General features: G+C 44.0%; 2 long non-coding RNA genes across 2 annotated transcripts; both read right to left on the bottom strand.

Moving 5' to 3' along the window:
* Window positions 1–647: 647 nt before the first annotated feature.
* On the bottom strand, window positions 648–2,100 carry LOC310677804. Its single transcript, XR_014511470.1, has 3 exons — window positions 2,024–2,100; window positions 1,409–1,450; window positions 648–958 (listed from the first exon to the last, which is right to left on the bottom strand). It is a non-coding gene; the product is annotated as an uncharacterized lncRNA (long non-coding RNA).
* A 6,025-nt stretch (window positions 2,101–8,125) lies between these two features.
* Window positions 8,126–13,532, bottom strand: LOC310679143. Its single transcript, XR_014512133.1, has 2 exons — window positions 12,837–13,532; window positions 8,126–9,156 (listed from the first exon to the last, which is right to left on the bottom strand). It is a non-coding gene; the product is annotated as an uncharacterized lncRNA (long non-coding RNA).
* Between the last annotated feature and the right edge of the window lie 2,512 nt (window positions 13,533–16,044).

The raw sequence follows: 16,044 nt of genomic DNA, 5'->3' as shown, positions 1-16,044 counted from the left end.
TGTAAAGCCAGTCAAGGCCTCTACACAGCTCTATCCTTATTTCAGACATTGTGATATGTCAGTATATTGCAATGTTGAAAAATAGATATCGCTCAGCCCTAGTCCTGACCATGTATTCCAAATTTCATTCCCATATAGCATCTATCACTAACCATGGGAGACATCATGTTTCAAGCAAGCAAGCAAGCAAGCAAGCAAGCAAACAAAGAGAGAATGCCAAACAGACAAAATCAGGTAACCACTTTTGCAAATCATAGGCAAAGGAGCAAGTTCACACCTCGGCTAACAAGCTACCTTCTTGTCAGGGGAGTAAAACAAACAGCCATGTCCCCATTAGTGGGTGTCACCAAAGGCATCCAAGCAACAAGGCAGGAATGCAAATTAAAAGCAGGTCAGAAAGGTGATCAGGTAGCTCAGTAACCAGCACACACAAACATCGGCAAGTCATCTCTCACAAGATGCTGCTCATTGTCATTCAACTCCCCATAGTGTTCTAAAACCTAGATGATCAGATAATAAGAGGTTGAGTGGGATGCATAACATCAAACTGATTAAATTTGTTTACAGATAATTCTTTCAAGGTTCCAGGAATATCATGTAATTTTCAAGGTTTATTTCCAACCGATTTTGTGTAATGTATTATTGACAACATCCTTGTGGACCATTTCGACAATGTCATTCAGGATAATTATTTCACAACAGATTTTTCAGAGCTCCTGATTCCTGTTGGGATTTGCTTTTGCATAAATTATGACACAGAATATTTAATCAGAGCCCTGTTAGTACCCCATGGATTGGTGTTTTGTTATTATTATTATTTAGGAAGGAGGAGAGGGGCGGAGGGTGAGAAAGGGATGGTTTTGTAGGATTTCAGCCACAAACACATTTTTCTCCTTGGCGCGGTTTTCTACAGTGCAACGGGCAAAATGCTATCCTCTAGCATCTTTGGTTAATAAAGCTTAAAAAAGAAAAGAAAGGAAAAGAATTGCAGGCATTAATCTTCAAACTACTTTAAATTAAATATTAATGTAAACAGATCACAAAATGCTGTTTTTTTTTATAAAAAAAAAACGTTTTCAGCTGCATTTTTGTTTTGATTATTCCAATGAATGTTAGTCCCCTTTAGCTAGCAATGACAGAAGAATAATAAAACTGAGAATTAAGAACTGTCTTAATATAAGTTGGGACCAGCTAAGACAAAGTGCCACTCAGCAGACTAATATACAAACAGGGATGCTGAGAAACACCAAATTGGCTTCGGTTCATGGCTCGGATGTTGTGTTCAGCATGCTCAGTCAAAGGTTGTGCTAACCCGACATTTAGGGACCAGCTATGCCTTGAGCTTGACATATGTCTAAAAGACCGCCCCTGAGCTCCAGATTTCAGAATGTATCAACAAATCTCTCACCTTTTCCAATAATCCTTTACTCAAAAGTCGGTACTGGATGCTCTGTTTACAAAAGATAATTAAGCATGCAGATCAATATGGCGCTGGGATTTGACAGTATTAATGTATCAACGGCAAAGCCATATGGATTAATTTTCTAATTGACAATGGACCGCTCCGTTTTTTGAGCTATGAACTGTAACTTGCAGAAAGCCATGCAATAGATTCATTAGGATTTGGGTTCCTTAGAATAAGTCAGAATGAACCACGCGCCAGAGGCACCGATTTGAGCAGAAGATTAGGGGTGCTGATGATGCATTTGATGTCGGGATGCTAGGAGGAGTCAGGGGGTGGTACCAAATGCTATGAGGGCACAACTTCAGTGGCCGATGGCTCCTCTTCTCGGGCACTTGGCTTCCTCCTCCTCCTCCTGCCACTGGCCTGTGGATGCTTCTCCCTCCCTTTGTGACAGGAGAAGGAGCCACGGAAGCCATGCCACACCACACTTGGCTCCTCGTTCGACCACCTCTGCTCCTGATTGTCCTCAACATTGGGAGGGGGCAAATATTTTATTGGCTGCCCTGAAGGGACCTGGGCCCTTTAGAATTGGCACCTATGCATGCACCTAGAGCTTACCTGTAGGAAGATCAGACAGCGCTCTCCATGCTCTTGAGGAACATGCAAGAAGGTCCAGAGATGGACACATCTGTTACCCTCATGGGTTCTCAGAACATAGTGAGGAAGGAAAGAGTCATTTGCCACCCACAAACATGCACAACCTCTTCAGAGAAAGTCTGAGCCCTGGGAAAGGTAGTATTCTTGGACCATTCATATTCCAGCTTCCAAACAGGCTTGTTTCTGCCAGATCCCACACTTTCTGCTTTGGGGTGTGCCACATCGTGAGTAGGTCAAACAAGAATGGATCCGATTAGTTCGGCTGCAACTCCCCACAGTACAGCCCAGCAGGAAGAAGCTGCTCCTCATCCCCACTCATTTTTGTTCCTTGTTGAATGCTCAGCGAGGGAAGGAAGAGAGAGCTACTAGCTCTCCCCCTCAGCTCCCTGAAGAGACGAACCACGAGAATCCTTTCCAGTAACCCTGCCACTTCAAGGACTTTGGTTACGGGAACCGGCACATTGAACAGCATTGAATTGTACAGAGATTGCAACGGAACTTGCTTCCAGATAAGTGTGGTTAGAATCATCACCTGACATCTTGATCTTACAGGTGTGTATAGGCAGGTGGTGAACAGAGGGCTTGCATGGATGTCGTTACAGTGGGATTTCCCCTGCTTTTCTGTCAGGGAATATCCATCTCATCAATTGCAATGACATCAAAATAGGAGCAGAATACTTGCTGCATGGGCGGCACAACCTGTGGCAAAAGCAGCAAGAATTTATGGCGGTCCTAGGCCCAATCCAAATGTAACCATTTCAGTACAGTAAACCCTGTTCTGTTGCATTGGGAACAAGCTTGTTTCCTCTTCACCCCTCCTGTCCTCTCCTCGTGTATCCAGCTTCAGCAAAAATAATAACAATCCATTTCTTATATTGCCATTTCCCATGACATCTGAAGTGGGAAGCTGTGGCTTTAGAGGTCTTTCCAAAGGATACATGGAGCCAAGAGTACACAGGCTATCCATGAAAACAGAAGGAACACAATGGGGCAATAAGGAGGGAGCCACATTGGCATTAAGGCCTAGGAAAGGTTGTGGCTTCCAAGCTCTGACGTGCAAGCATGACGTTGTCACTAATATGGCGTCCCGACATTTAGAGGGCATGCAGGAAATCGACCTGACTACTCCCAATTATTTATGAAATGGGCTGGAGCAGGGATCTGCTTACCAATAGATAAACATGGCTGACTGACAGTCCTTATAAACCAGCAGTGGGACCACATTTTACAATTGGGATTTGAGATGTGTGTACATATTGTGGCCAATGTGGAATGCACAAAGAGATTTGTGCATTTAGGCATTTAAGTACTTCAGGAAGGACATTTTATGCTAATATTTGCAAGTCAGCTTTCATAATTGCTACTTAATCACCTTAGAGTTGCATAAATCTTCATGCTGGCATTTCCCCATCTGCCTCCCCTTCTTTCTTCATTATTTTCCTCATTCTGAAAGAAGTGACTGATACTTCAGGCTCCTCTTTTGAATGATGCTGCTCTGCGCAGCCCTTGAAAAGCACCTTCCTCAGAATAAAACCAAGTGGCCTCTTCCTCCCTCCAGTGCGACCATTAAGCAGAATGCCTCATGTGTCAGAGGCTGTGATGTGGCAACAGAGTTCCTGTTATTTCCCCGGTGGGCTAGCTAGCCAGTTCTGCACTTCATAAGCTGCCCCATTGTTCCAGCTGTGGTGGATAATATTGTTGCATTGCTCCATCTTCTCTTTTGCTTCAGGCGGCAAAATGTGTTGGGCTGTTTCTGCTCCTGTCTGAGCCTGGTGTTTATTTGGGGGTCAGTGACTTTGCTACAAGTCTATTGAATAGCTACAAATAAATCGATGACAATCACACAAAATATTCAACCCATTTACCAACTTTTAAATTATCTGTTTTGGATTTTGTAGTGTGTTGTTGTTGTTTCCTGCAAAGGACACGTTTCAAAAACACAAAGTCCACAATTCCAGTTTTGGTCACAAAGGGCACAACCCAGGCAATTTTAAGCAGCTTTAACCCTCATCGGTGACAACAGGAAGTACTTGCCCTGCAAATCTATTCTCCATGTGGACTGGTGGAATAAGGATAGGATATTGACTGACTCCTTGCACCAGTGGAGCTCTAGTATCAGGGATCCATATGGAAATTTTTTCAGCACAGGACAGTATGACCGGTGGGAGCCAACAGCATTGCTGTCAGGAGTCCAGGTTCCCAGCTTGATAACACAGTAAGCTTAGTTAATTAAAAAGGAGGATTTATTGCAAAAACAAACATATAGCTTCGGATGGCTCTAACGCAGCCACCAGCATTATCACTCAAGATGACCCTTCTGAAGACTCCTTCCGGTTTCTACAGAATATATTGAACCATTGCCCCTTATATCTCTTGTTTTGCTTCCTATCTAGCAGCCCTCCCATTCTCTGACTCTTCAAACATATTGGATTAGCTCCAGCCTCTTTCTGTTCTGACAGACTGTCTCTGTGTCTGTTTGTGGTTGTTTTAGCTTCCTGAGAACTTTGGCTGTGTTCCAGCCCACTCTCATTTGTTCCCTTGGCAACCGGCATTCCAATGTCCAGAGGATTCACCATTGACTGCTGTGTTCTTTGCTCAGCCTGCATCCAATCTAAGCCTCTCTGTTCTGTAGCAGGCTGTAAAGTTCCACTAGGAGCTGGCTCATTCCTGACAATTGACATGGAAGCTGGGAAAGTGTTTGTAAGGTTTGCTGCATCATGGTTTGCAGCGGTGCCATTTTGCTGCCACCTTTGCTGCTGGGACTGCCCAGGATCCCAACTGCATTATGCTAATGTTCTGGTGACATTGGCAGCTGCCAGCATAATGGGACCATGCGATTGCCCAGTAGTGGATGACATGGTGGGACAGCAGTGCTCACCTGACCTCCAGTCAGTCACATTGCTGCTGCTTATGAGGAGGGTGAGGGAGTGAGGCTGCAGTGAGGTTGGCACAGTGCAAACACAGTAGCGGGAGTCCTGGATTGGCTATATCCATGTGTTTGCAGTGCATTGAACTCACCACTGCCACACCTTCCCCTTCAACCTTCTGCTAAACAGCAGAGCCATGACTGACCAGAGGCTGGGTGAGCACCACTGCTAGGATTGCCTTGCCTATCATGTGCTTAACTACAGTGGCAGAGCGTGGGTTGCCAGGGCCCAGGGCCACATGGAGGGGGAAGGAAACAAACAGAGAACACATGTGCATTCAGCTGCCTAAGAGATAGCCTCAGAGATAATAAAAGAAGAGTCATTTTGTTGTCTGGAGTGGTCATTTCCAGGTTTGCATGGAGAAACTCTTTCCAACAGAGCCCAGCATGCAGCTGAGTGTTAAAATTTTGTGCCTGCAGCAACCGCCCCTGTGTGGCCCCCTCCCCCCGCTATATGTCACTGCTTTACTTTCCTCTTGGGATTAACATGAGTGCTTCTTGCAATGGATCTTGCCCATAAATTCTGCGGTGCTAAAATTTGATATTTTACCACATCACACTTTCTCAGTGTTTCCACAGAAAAGCAGTTCATATATGGAGTCCATAGCCTTGCTGGCTAGTGTAGTCTAAATGAAACAGCTCTTGATAACCCTCTTTTCATATTTATGGTAAATGTTAGAAAACTACTGCCACCATCCCCCAACTCCACACACACAAACACACACACAAACACACACACACATTTGGATGTGAATCATGTGAATCCAGATTTGAACATTGCTGTGCCATTCTAACTTGCAACCCCCTGAGGGGTTTCGACTCATCCGGCTTTTACTTTCATTCCACATCACAGTGTCTTCAGTCTGGCTCACCTCCTTCAACACCCCACCTATTTTTCTTCATTATTTTGTATCCTGCAGCAGCGGCAGCGGCAGCAGCGGCAATGGCAGCGGTGGGCTCTGAATGTAAGAATTGATTGACTTGGCCAGTGCCAAGGGATAACAAGCAAAAATTACAGCCAGGAAGTGACTGATTTGAATGCACGCGAGAGCATTAAAGCCTGCCCGGCCTTCACAGGGGCTAAATCATTTGGTCAGCCAGTAATTGCATTAAAACGTCTCTGCAGTTTTGGAGCTACGATTCTGTCTGCGCCTGAGCACAAATACCTACTGTCAAAGGCACAAGTGCTTTATTGGGGTTGGAAGTGGGCAACTAATGGAGCCTTGTCTGTTAGGGTGAATAGGATATTGGCCCATTAACTGTCAGGGAGGTGGATGGGGGCAAAACCAGAATTAGTTGGCTCTGGCTCCACCTACTGGTAGGCTCCTTGCCTTCCATCCTACCAAACCCAATGAGCACCAATGGGCAACAGACGTCACTGCTGGCAACCCTTCCTGCCCTCCCACCCAGTCAATTCTGCTTTCCTCAAACACAAGGAAAGCTTGGCCAGAGCTGTTCTTCCCCCCACCCCCTTCAACACGTGAATTTCCTGCTTTCCCAGCTACTGGAAAATGGAAATTTTGAGGATTTGTTCCAAACGATGCTTCTGTTGTCTCAGTCAGATCCCTGTGTACGTTCTCAGCATCGGAAGTCCCTGCCACTTCCTTGACTTATGTTGCTATTGGTATTGAACATACACAGATGCGGGATTCAAAAAGCTACTTGAGCAGCACCGTGGGACTCTTGCAGGCCTGGTGGGTTTTTTACCCATCTCCACTTATAAAACAGTCACCTGCATATTATACAGTGGTACCTCTGGTTACGAACTTAATTCGTAATGGTGGTCCATTCTTAACCTGAAACCGTTCTTAACCTGAGCTACCACTTTAGCTACTGGGGCCTCCCGCTGGCGCCGCGCTGCTGGCGCACGATTTCTGTTCTCATCCTGAGGTAAAGTTCTTCACCCAAGGTACTACTTCTGGGTTAGCAGAGTTTGTAACCCAAAATGTTTGTAACCCAAGGTGTTTGTAACCCAAGGTACCACTGTTTATCAAAAGAGGCTTTGGAGAGTTCACTCAGCTTCAAAAGCAACATGTGACGGATCTACCCAAAGCCGTTTTTGAGCAAAGGGTTAGTTCTTCAGATCCCAGCCAATAAGATCCCAGATCAAAACTGTTCCTGCTTTAAGAGGCAAATTAAACCCTTTAACTATATAATCTCTCTCTCTTGCAAAAGAAAAAAGAAAAGGGTGAGCTCCCAGCTTTCCACCATACTCTAGCATAACCAAGAAACAGAACCTTAGATGGAGCTATGTAGGTTAGTTGTTGCCATCTGTCTGTCTCAGGAGACAATGGAGGAGTGTGCAGATATGAACAAGATTCATTTTCAGTGCCTGGAGCCAAAAAGCGCAGTAAGTGGGCTCAGCTTCCATCTTAATGTAGTCTCTTTTTTTGTAATGATTTTTATTAAATCTTCCAAATTATTGCATAACTCCAATCACACACCTCTCTTTTTTTGTTACACATTTTCTTCTTGACTTCCCGTCCCTCCTTTCCTGATGTTTTTTTAATTCTCCCTTAGCAGCTGCATTAAAACACATCTATATTTATTTTCTGAGCTCCCAGTTTTCTACGAATCCTTTTTCTTTCCTCTAAAAAAGTAAATAATCACCATTTACACCTCTGGGGAAAGGTGGGTGGTATTCAACTAAGTTTTACGTACACATTGAAATTAATGAACATGTCTTGTTGTACGCTGAAAGAAAATTATATGAAAATGATGTACCGGTGGTATTTGACTCCTAGTAAGGTAGCAAAGATGTATAAAACAAATACAAAAACCTGCTGGAAATGTAAAGAAGAAGGTACCTTTTATCATATGTGGTGGTCATGTAAGGCAATAAAAGCATTTTGGGAAATGATATATAATGAATGGAAAAAATGTTTAAAATAACATTTATTTTAAAAAAACCAGAAGCTTTATTAATTAAGAATTGTAGGTACTGAGACCCCAAAGGAGCAGAAAAGACTTTCTATGTATGCAACAACAGCTGCACAGATGTTATGAGCCCAGAGATGAAAAGAAGAAACAGTGCCTACCAGAGAGGAATGGTAAATCTAGCTATTGGAGTACGCCAAAATGGCAAAACTGACTGGAAAGCTCAGGAACCAAGAAGACAAAAACTTCAATAAAGAATGGGAAAAAATTATAATTTATTTAGGAGATCACTGTAAGCAGATGAAAACATTAGCAGGATTTTAATAACACTTGTAATGTAGTAATTATCATGGACAACATGGAGAGATATAAAACATGGATTATGAAATAATATGCAGTTGAAAGGGTTGACAAAAGGACCCATGGAGGGGATGGTGGGAAGTCAGGAGATTCAGAGAAATCTCTAAAGATGGATATGTATTCTACATTTGTAAAATCAAATAAAAAATATTTTTTAAAAAGAAGAAGTAATGACCCCACTAATGGAGAGAAATGTAGGATGTTGGACAGAAAAACCAGGAGATCCTTTGGGGGGAAAGACATTTAGCGATGATTTATTACGACAATCATTTTTGGTCTTTTCAAGTCTACCTTCAAAAAGGACAGGCATCGCTGTCTAAGCTTACCACATTATCCTTTTGTATCGGTCTGTTAGTGAGCCATGGAAATTTACTGCTCTAACCAAGATGGAGGCAAGGAGGTGTTTGCCCCTCTGATGTGATTTAATTGAGACCCAGATGAAGAGCAGCAGCCTAGCTGCCATAAATCATCCCTCCAGGCAAGCTGAGGAAATCAACCATAGAAGGTCTAATCAACGTACAGCCGGCAGTTAACCCCCGGCGCCTTGAGGTGAACATCTCACCCGGTGGAAGTCAATGGGAGCTTTGCCGCGGACTTCAATTGGGGCCATGATTTGACCGCAGGCTTTTCATTGTGCTTGCCGAGCTGCCGTCGTTCCATGTCATCCCTCTGAAACGTTTAAGCTCCTCGCACAGACCCGGGGTCAGGCAGTGCCTGATGAGAGCTGACCTAGAATCCTCGTAGCGCAACAGTCCAATTGTCTGAGATCACGTCGCCTTGTTCTGATGCGCAGAAGTCACACCAGCCCTCGTGAAGTACACACAGCCAATTTCAACTGATTCTAGAGCCATAGATGCAGCGAGAAAACGGCGGTTTCTCGTGGCTCTGATATGTCAATGGGCCGTGCAGAGTTGCCCAACGAGAAAGAAATCTAGATTGTGAAAATACAATAATATGGGTTTAAAAAAAAGAGAGGTTGCTGCTGAAATTCCACCAATCAATTGTGGGGGAACAGAGGCCTATGCTCATCATCCATCCCCCCCACAATAAAAAATCGAACTGGTAAGGTCTCAACTTTTCCATGCTTTGTCCCTGTCCCCTTGCTTCGGCTCAGCCTTTGTATCCACAAGAGTCTCTTTCTGTTCCTTGCACTGATTCCCGCCCCCTTCCTAGTCTGCAACAAAATATTGATGCTGATCTTGCTTTTTTAACAAAATTAGTCTCAGGTCATTTACTTCCAATATAATTACTCTTGAGTTGCATTATCTGTAACTGGGATAAGAGCTATAAATGTTATGCGTCCAAGTATAATTTCATTTGCAGAGCTTTATGTGATCCCTGTCCCTAAGGACCCGGAGTACTTCTTCACATTGCACAACTTCGAACTTCTTTTTCCCCTGTCTGAGTGTCTCTTGCCCTTTTATGAAACTAACTGCTGCAGTATAACTGACCCATTATAATTGGCCCATCAATAATACTCAATGGGGATGACTTCCAATTGCCCAATTTTACGGTCAATTGTACAGGTGCATCAATTACATACTTAATATGTAGAAGAACAAAAATCATTGTATTACGGTTTTCAAGAAAATGCACTTTAAATCTTGCTGGACAACAGGGAAGACTGAAAATGCCCTTTATATGGTTCATCCATGTAGTAGTGACTCTACCCACCTAGAGCTTTTACTCATTTTTCCACCATTTTTGAAAGACCGCCCCCCCCAAACATGTTTGCATGTTTTCTAAGAACACCAAACGTGCTATGATGTGCCAGCAGCTGGCTTTGGAAGATCTCTAGCAGTTTGATGATGAAATGTGCTAAGAAGTAGCTCTGGAAGACTACCAGAATATCTCCATGGTTCTGGAGGACCGCAAGAATATCTCTGTTGTTTTGGAGTGGTTCTGGATGACTGCCAGAATGTAGCTGGCTGCATTCAGATTGTGGAGACCCTACCGTACAAAAAAAGAGGTACCAGCCCATCACATGAAAAGACTTGCAACAGTACAAAATGGCCTTGTTTACCCGTCAAGTGTTCTGAATTGCCAAGGGCTTGACAAGCTCCCTGTTTTTCAGACCCAAACAGGTAGCAATACCAGATTTATCGAGCCTTTCATGAGCAGCCCAAGTGGTCAGGGTTCAACTTGAACAGAAGAAAAACAACATACCTGGGATTACATAGGCTTACTGGTGAGACAGTATGGTTTCCAAGCTCTAATAGCTGTATTATTATCTTTTAGAAATTAGCCAGTTTGACATCACCTTGCAACATTATGGTGGAATCTTCAAATCCACTTAAAAATAAAATAAATAAAAACCCTTATTTGAAGGGCTGCATCTTCAAAGGGCCCGTTTCCAATGGCTCACTTGACTCCAAAACTATTTCCTCTATGAACACTTTTTTATTTTCTTGCTTTTTACACTTTTGTCCAAGACTGAAAAAGCAAAATATAAGAGTATCCACATGATCAAACCCCGGCAAACTGAAATCCCCTGCATAATCTCTAAATTCATCAAGTGGCCCACCATGTCAATGCAAGCCTAGATAAACAGAACTCCTGTTTGTTTGTTTTTGAATTCATGACTCATTAAGTAGTTTGGATGCTCCCCTCCAAGCAGTTTGGACTAGTAAGACATTAATGTATTTTCATAATGAGGAAGAGGGCACATTCTCAAAACTGGCCTAGCAGAATATTAATATCTAACCAGGTCACCACTGTGTTTACTATCAGGGGTGTCCCAATTGCTGCCTTAGGCAGAGGAAAAGACTCTCTCTCTCTCTCTCTCTCTCTCACTCACACACACACACACACACACACACACACGGACTGCCATATTTTCCTGGACTTTATCAGAATTTCAAAGGCGGAACTGATGTTTGGGGGAGGATTTCTGAAAGGCAGCGCTTTGTCAATCAAATCAATTGAAAAATCGTGCCCAACAAGTTTTGGGGTGTCCTGGTTTTTACTTTTTGAAATATGGCAACCCTAAATGTACAGAAGCTGACTGGGCAATGGGATAGTAGTCAGCAGGCTAGTTTAGAAGGTGTACAGCACACACCTCTGATCTCCAAAAGGTGGGAATGGCTAGGAGGCTCAGGAGAAAATGCTGGGTGGGCTGTCACTGTGGCCTCCCAGCATCTGCCGCCTGAGGCGAATGCCTCACTCTGCTGAACAGTAGGGCAGGCCCTGCTTACTGTTGTCTTCTTCATGCCATTCATGGTTTGTTCAGGCAGGATGCTAGTCACATTGTTGGCTGAACCAATTAAAGCTGTCAGGAGCTCACTGATGTTTTGGGGCTTGCTGCATTGGGTTAAAAACGAGTGAGAATGAACATGAAGTAAACAATTGCTTGGTGTGTATGTGCGAGTTTGTGAGAGAGGAGGCCCCTTCTAATATGTCTGTTTGCTAAATAGCCAACAGAAAAAGGTCTAAGGGTCAACACAAAACATTTCACTATTAAAAAAAGAAAGGGGTTGCTGAAATGAAAATACTAATGCCTCAACTAATTCTCTACCCCGGAGTTATCCTGGAGAGGTTGTGCTAAAATATTTCTGTTAATCATCATGATCACCACCATTATTTTATTTGTATACCACTGTTGCACAAAAAGAATCATGCTCCAGGTGGCTTGCAACAAAGAAAGCAGGAATATACAGTGGAACCTCAGTTGTCAAACGCTTCGGAAGTCAAACACTTCGGCTTTAGAATGCCGACAACCCAGAAGTGAATGCTACCATTTTCGAACGTGCTTTGGAAGTCCAACAGCTTCTGAGACACATTTCTCCATTTTTTCAATGGATTTTGCTGACCAGCAATTGTGCCTTGGTTGTCAAACGTTTTGGAAGTTGAATGGTCTTCTGGAATGGATTACATTTGACAACCGAAGTTCCACTGTAGTACATCTCAAAAGCCACCACAAGAACACTTTCATAGTAACATAATAAAACAACGACATGATAGCAAATATACCAACATACCCCCCCCCCATTACATTTCAGCACTATAGATATAACAAGATTACATTAAACCTCCCGGGCAATGGCCAATACAAGAAGTGAGATGGACAATCGCACTGTGGTCTCAGAAAGACTTCTTTCATGATGTTGCTCACAGTCCCCCTATCAGGCTTCCAAAGGCAGCAGGTGGGGTAGCTGGAAGCCCCCTGCCCATGACATTGCTCAAACAGTTTTAAGACAGGGTCCTTGAACACTACATGGGTTGACCTGTTGATATGAGTGGCTGTCTTTTCTGCAAGCCAAAGCCTCCATTTCTCTGACATCCACTTCATCTCCCGCCCCACCCCACTCCTCTGCAGACCTCAGTAACCCCACTATAGTCTTTCTCCTCCATTAAACATTTTGTTATCGTGCTAATGTTCATCTAAATTTCACACTCAATCTTTCAAACGCTCAGGGTTGCCCAGCATGTTAAGGGAAAGAGGCCTTTGAGTCGAGAAAGAAAGAAATTCTTCAGCAAGTAATAGAAGATCACATACTAAAGGTCCCCCTAGTGACCAATTGCTTCATGTTTAACAGGATTATGTGCCTTCGTGATGTCTGGCATTTGCATTGGTATTTCCATCTCTAACGCCTTTTCTCAGATGCTTCCTACCTTACACAGACACTTTTAATACCCGTAGACTCTTGCTTTCCCCATGCTTAAAACTTCATGGACACAGTGCCCTTTGTGTAGAGATGCTCTTGAAATATGTTCAGAAGCTTTGGCTGGTGCAAAATGCACCGAAGACTCATCTCGACAGCATGAAGCCTCTGTCTGTCAGCTTGCTTTCCTTTTGCCAAGACTTGGAGCTTATCCCATTTATGACATCATACATGGCATCAGAATGTCATGTTTGCAGTTGACCTTGGCTGTCTCCATGACTATGGAAGAGGCTTAATAAACCTCCACAACTAGAAAACAATGAAGCTGACTCGCTAGCAAGTTTGATCTCATACTATAGGGATGAAGAAGAGTTTAATGTAATTTAAAAACCTAATCCCAGTACCAAACCACCCCCAAGCACCATTTAATCCAATGGAAGATACCATCTCACTTGTGTGTATTAATACTGAAGCGTGAGTCCATTTTTACAAAAGGGATTAGCCAATGTAATATTCTTTGTGTTAAGGATAAGCTCTTGATCGGACATCTTGATCTGAATATCTCGTCTGGTTGTCTCAAGTCCTTTATTTTAAGGAAATATCGCCTCCAACATGAAATCCTACTGGCCATTACAAAGATATCTATGGAGTTCAATCTTAGATTATACTGTAGAGTTTAATGTAACCTTTTCTATGGAGCGCTTGACTGAAGGTACTTTGTGGTTTTTTAAATCGTTTTTATTTTATTTTTCAAATATAGATTTATAACAAAACCAAATACATTTCCACCCCCCCCGTGGGTCCTAATGTCAACATTTTCAACTGCATATTATATCATAATCTATATTTTATATTTATCCTTATTGTCCATAGTATTTGTTACATTACAAGTGAGATTAAAATCCTGGTAACGTTTTCACAGGGACGCAGGTGGCGCTGTGGGTTAAAGCCTCAGCGCCTAGGACTTGCCGATCGAAAGCTCGGCGGTTCGAATCCCCGCGGCGGGGTGCGCTCCCGTTGCTCGGTCCCAGCGCCTGCCAACCTAGCAGTTCGAAAGCACCCCCGGGTGCAAGTAGATAAATAGGGACCGCTTACCAGTGGGAAGGTAAACAGAGTTCCGTGTGCTGCGCTGGCTCGCCAGATGCAGCTTGTCACACTGGCTACGTGACCCGGAAGTGTCTGCGGACAGCGCTGGCTCCCGGCCTATAGAGTGAGATGAGCGCACAACCCTAGAGTCTGGCAAGACTGGCCCGTACAGGCTGTTGTTGTTTAGTCGTTCAGTCGTGTCTGACTCTTCGTGACCCCATGGACCAGAGCACGCCAGGCACTTCTGTCTTCCACTGCCACCCGCAGTTTGGTCAGATTCATGTTTGTAGCTTCGAGAACACTGTCTAACCATCTCGTCCTCTGTCGTCCTCTTCTCCTTCTGCCCTCCATCTTTCCCAACATCAGGGTCTTTTCCAGTGAGTCTTCTCTTCTCATGAGGTGGCCAAAGTATTGGAGCCTCAGCTTCAGGATCTGTCCTTCCAGTGAGCACTCAGGGCTGATTTCCTTAAGAATGGATGCATTTGATCTTCTTGCAGTCCATGGGACTCTCAAGAGTCTCCTCCAGCACCATAATTCAAAAGCGTCAATTCTTCGGCGATCAGCCTTCTTTATGGTCCAGCTCTCACTTCCATACATCACTACTGGGAAAACCATAGCTTTTACTATACGGACCTTTGTTGGCAAGGTGATGTCTCTACTTTTTAAAATGCTATCTAGGTTTGCCATTGCTTTCCTCCCAAGAAGCAGGCGTCTCTTAATTTCGTGGCTGCTGTCACCATCTGCAGTGATCATGGAGCCCAAGAAAGTAAAATCTCTCACTGCCTCCATTTCCTCCCCTTCTATTTGCCAGGAGGTGATGGGACCAGTGGCCATGATCTTCGTTTTTTTGATGTTGAGCTTCAGACCATATTTTGTGCTCTCCTCTTTCACCCTCAATAAAAGGTTTTTGAATTCCTCCTCACTTTCTGCCATCAAGGTTGTGTCATCTGCATATCTGAGGTTGTTGATATTTCTTCCAGCAATCTTAATTCCGGCTAGGGATTCCGTACGGGCAGGGGTACCTTTACCTTACCTTTTAACGTTTTCATCTGCTTACAGTGGTCTCCTAAATAAATTATAAATTTTTCCCATTCTTTCTTAAAGTTTTTATCCTCTTGGTTCCTAAGCTTTCCGGTCAGTTTTGCCATTTCGGTGTAGTCCAACAGTTTAGTTTGCCATTCAGTTAGCAGGTACTTTGGATGAGGAATGGCAGCTTCTATTTCATGACAGCTTCAGTTGCATAGTTGTATTCAACAAGCTATCAGCACAACAACTTTTGCCTGCACAACAGAACTTTGCCCCTCTCCTCTCCCCTCACAACTTCTATGGGGTGGTGGCAGTTCCCAAACCCTCAGGAGCAGATTTGGGGAAGGGGCAGGACACAGCTGGAGAGAAGCGAAATTCTTCTGCTAACAGAATAGATCCATTGGATACCCATGGACTCCATGTGTCTAAGCAATGAATGGGAAAACATGGGAGTGAATGATTTGCAAGACTGGATGGGCTTATCTTCACTCCAAGCTCCTTCCCCATGTTTCTCTTTCTTCCCCTTTTCCTGATGCTGATCTTTACTCTTCCCCTGAAATCTAGTTAGCACTTTCCACACCCGAAACCTTCTCCATTCAAACTGGAAATACTCAGGAAAACTGCAGTGGTGCTCTGAGAGAGAAGGTGTGCTGTTAATAAAGGTTACCAAAATACCCCAGCAGCACTCTTCCCCGCTAAAATGAACCACCTCATTTTGGGGAGCCTTGCTGGCTGAAGGACAGGATATAAGGCGTCAGCCAACTGAGCAGTTTTACTTGCGCAAACACTTTGGGCTGTGCAACAGAAAACCCACGCCCTCTCCTCTCCCTGTGTAGTCCCTGACTGAACTCCGGAGGGCGGGAGGGAACCCTAGAATATATTTCAAGGGTGCAGCGGGCTGGGAGAGAGAGAGAGGAAGTTCTGTTGTGCACCAAAAGTGCTTGCAGCAGCAGAACTGTTTATTTGGACGCGGGTGGCGCTGTGGTCTAAACCACTGAGCCTCTTGGGCTTGCTGATCAGAAGGTTGGTAGTTCAAATACGCGCGACGGGGTGAGCTCCCATTGCTCTGTCCCAGCTCCTGTCAACCTAGCAGTTCAAAAGCATGC

The sequence above is a fragment of the Podarcis tiliguerta genome (assembly GCF_965153285.1).
Source record: "Podarcis tiliguerta genome assembly, chromosome: 5".
NCBI lineage: Eukaryota > Metazoa > Chordata > Lepidosauria > Squamata > Lacertidae > Podarcis > Podarcis tiliguerta.
The sequence above is the reverse complement of the archived record's forward strand: the minus strand, read 5'-3'. Positions and strand labels throughout refer to the sequence as shown.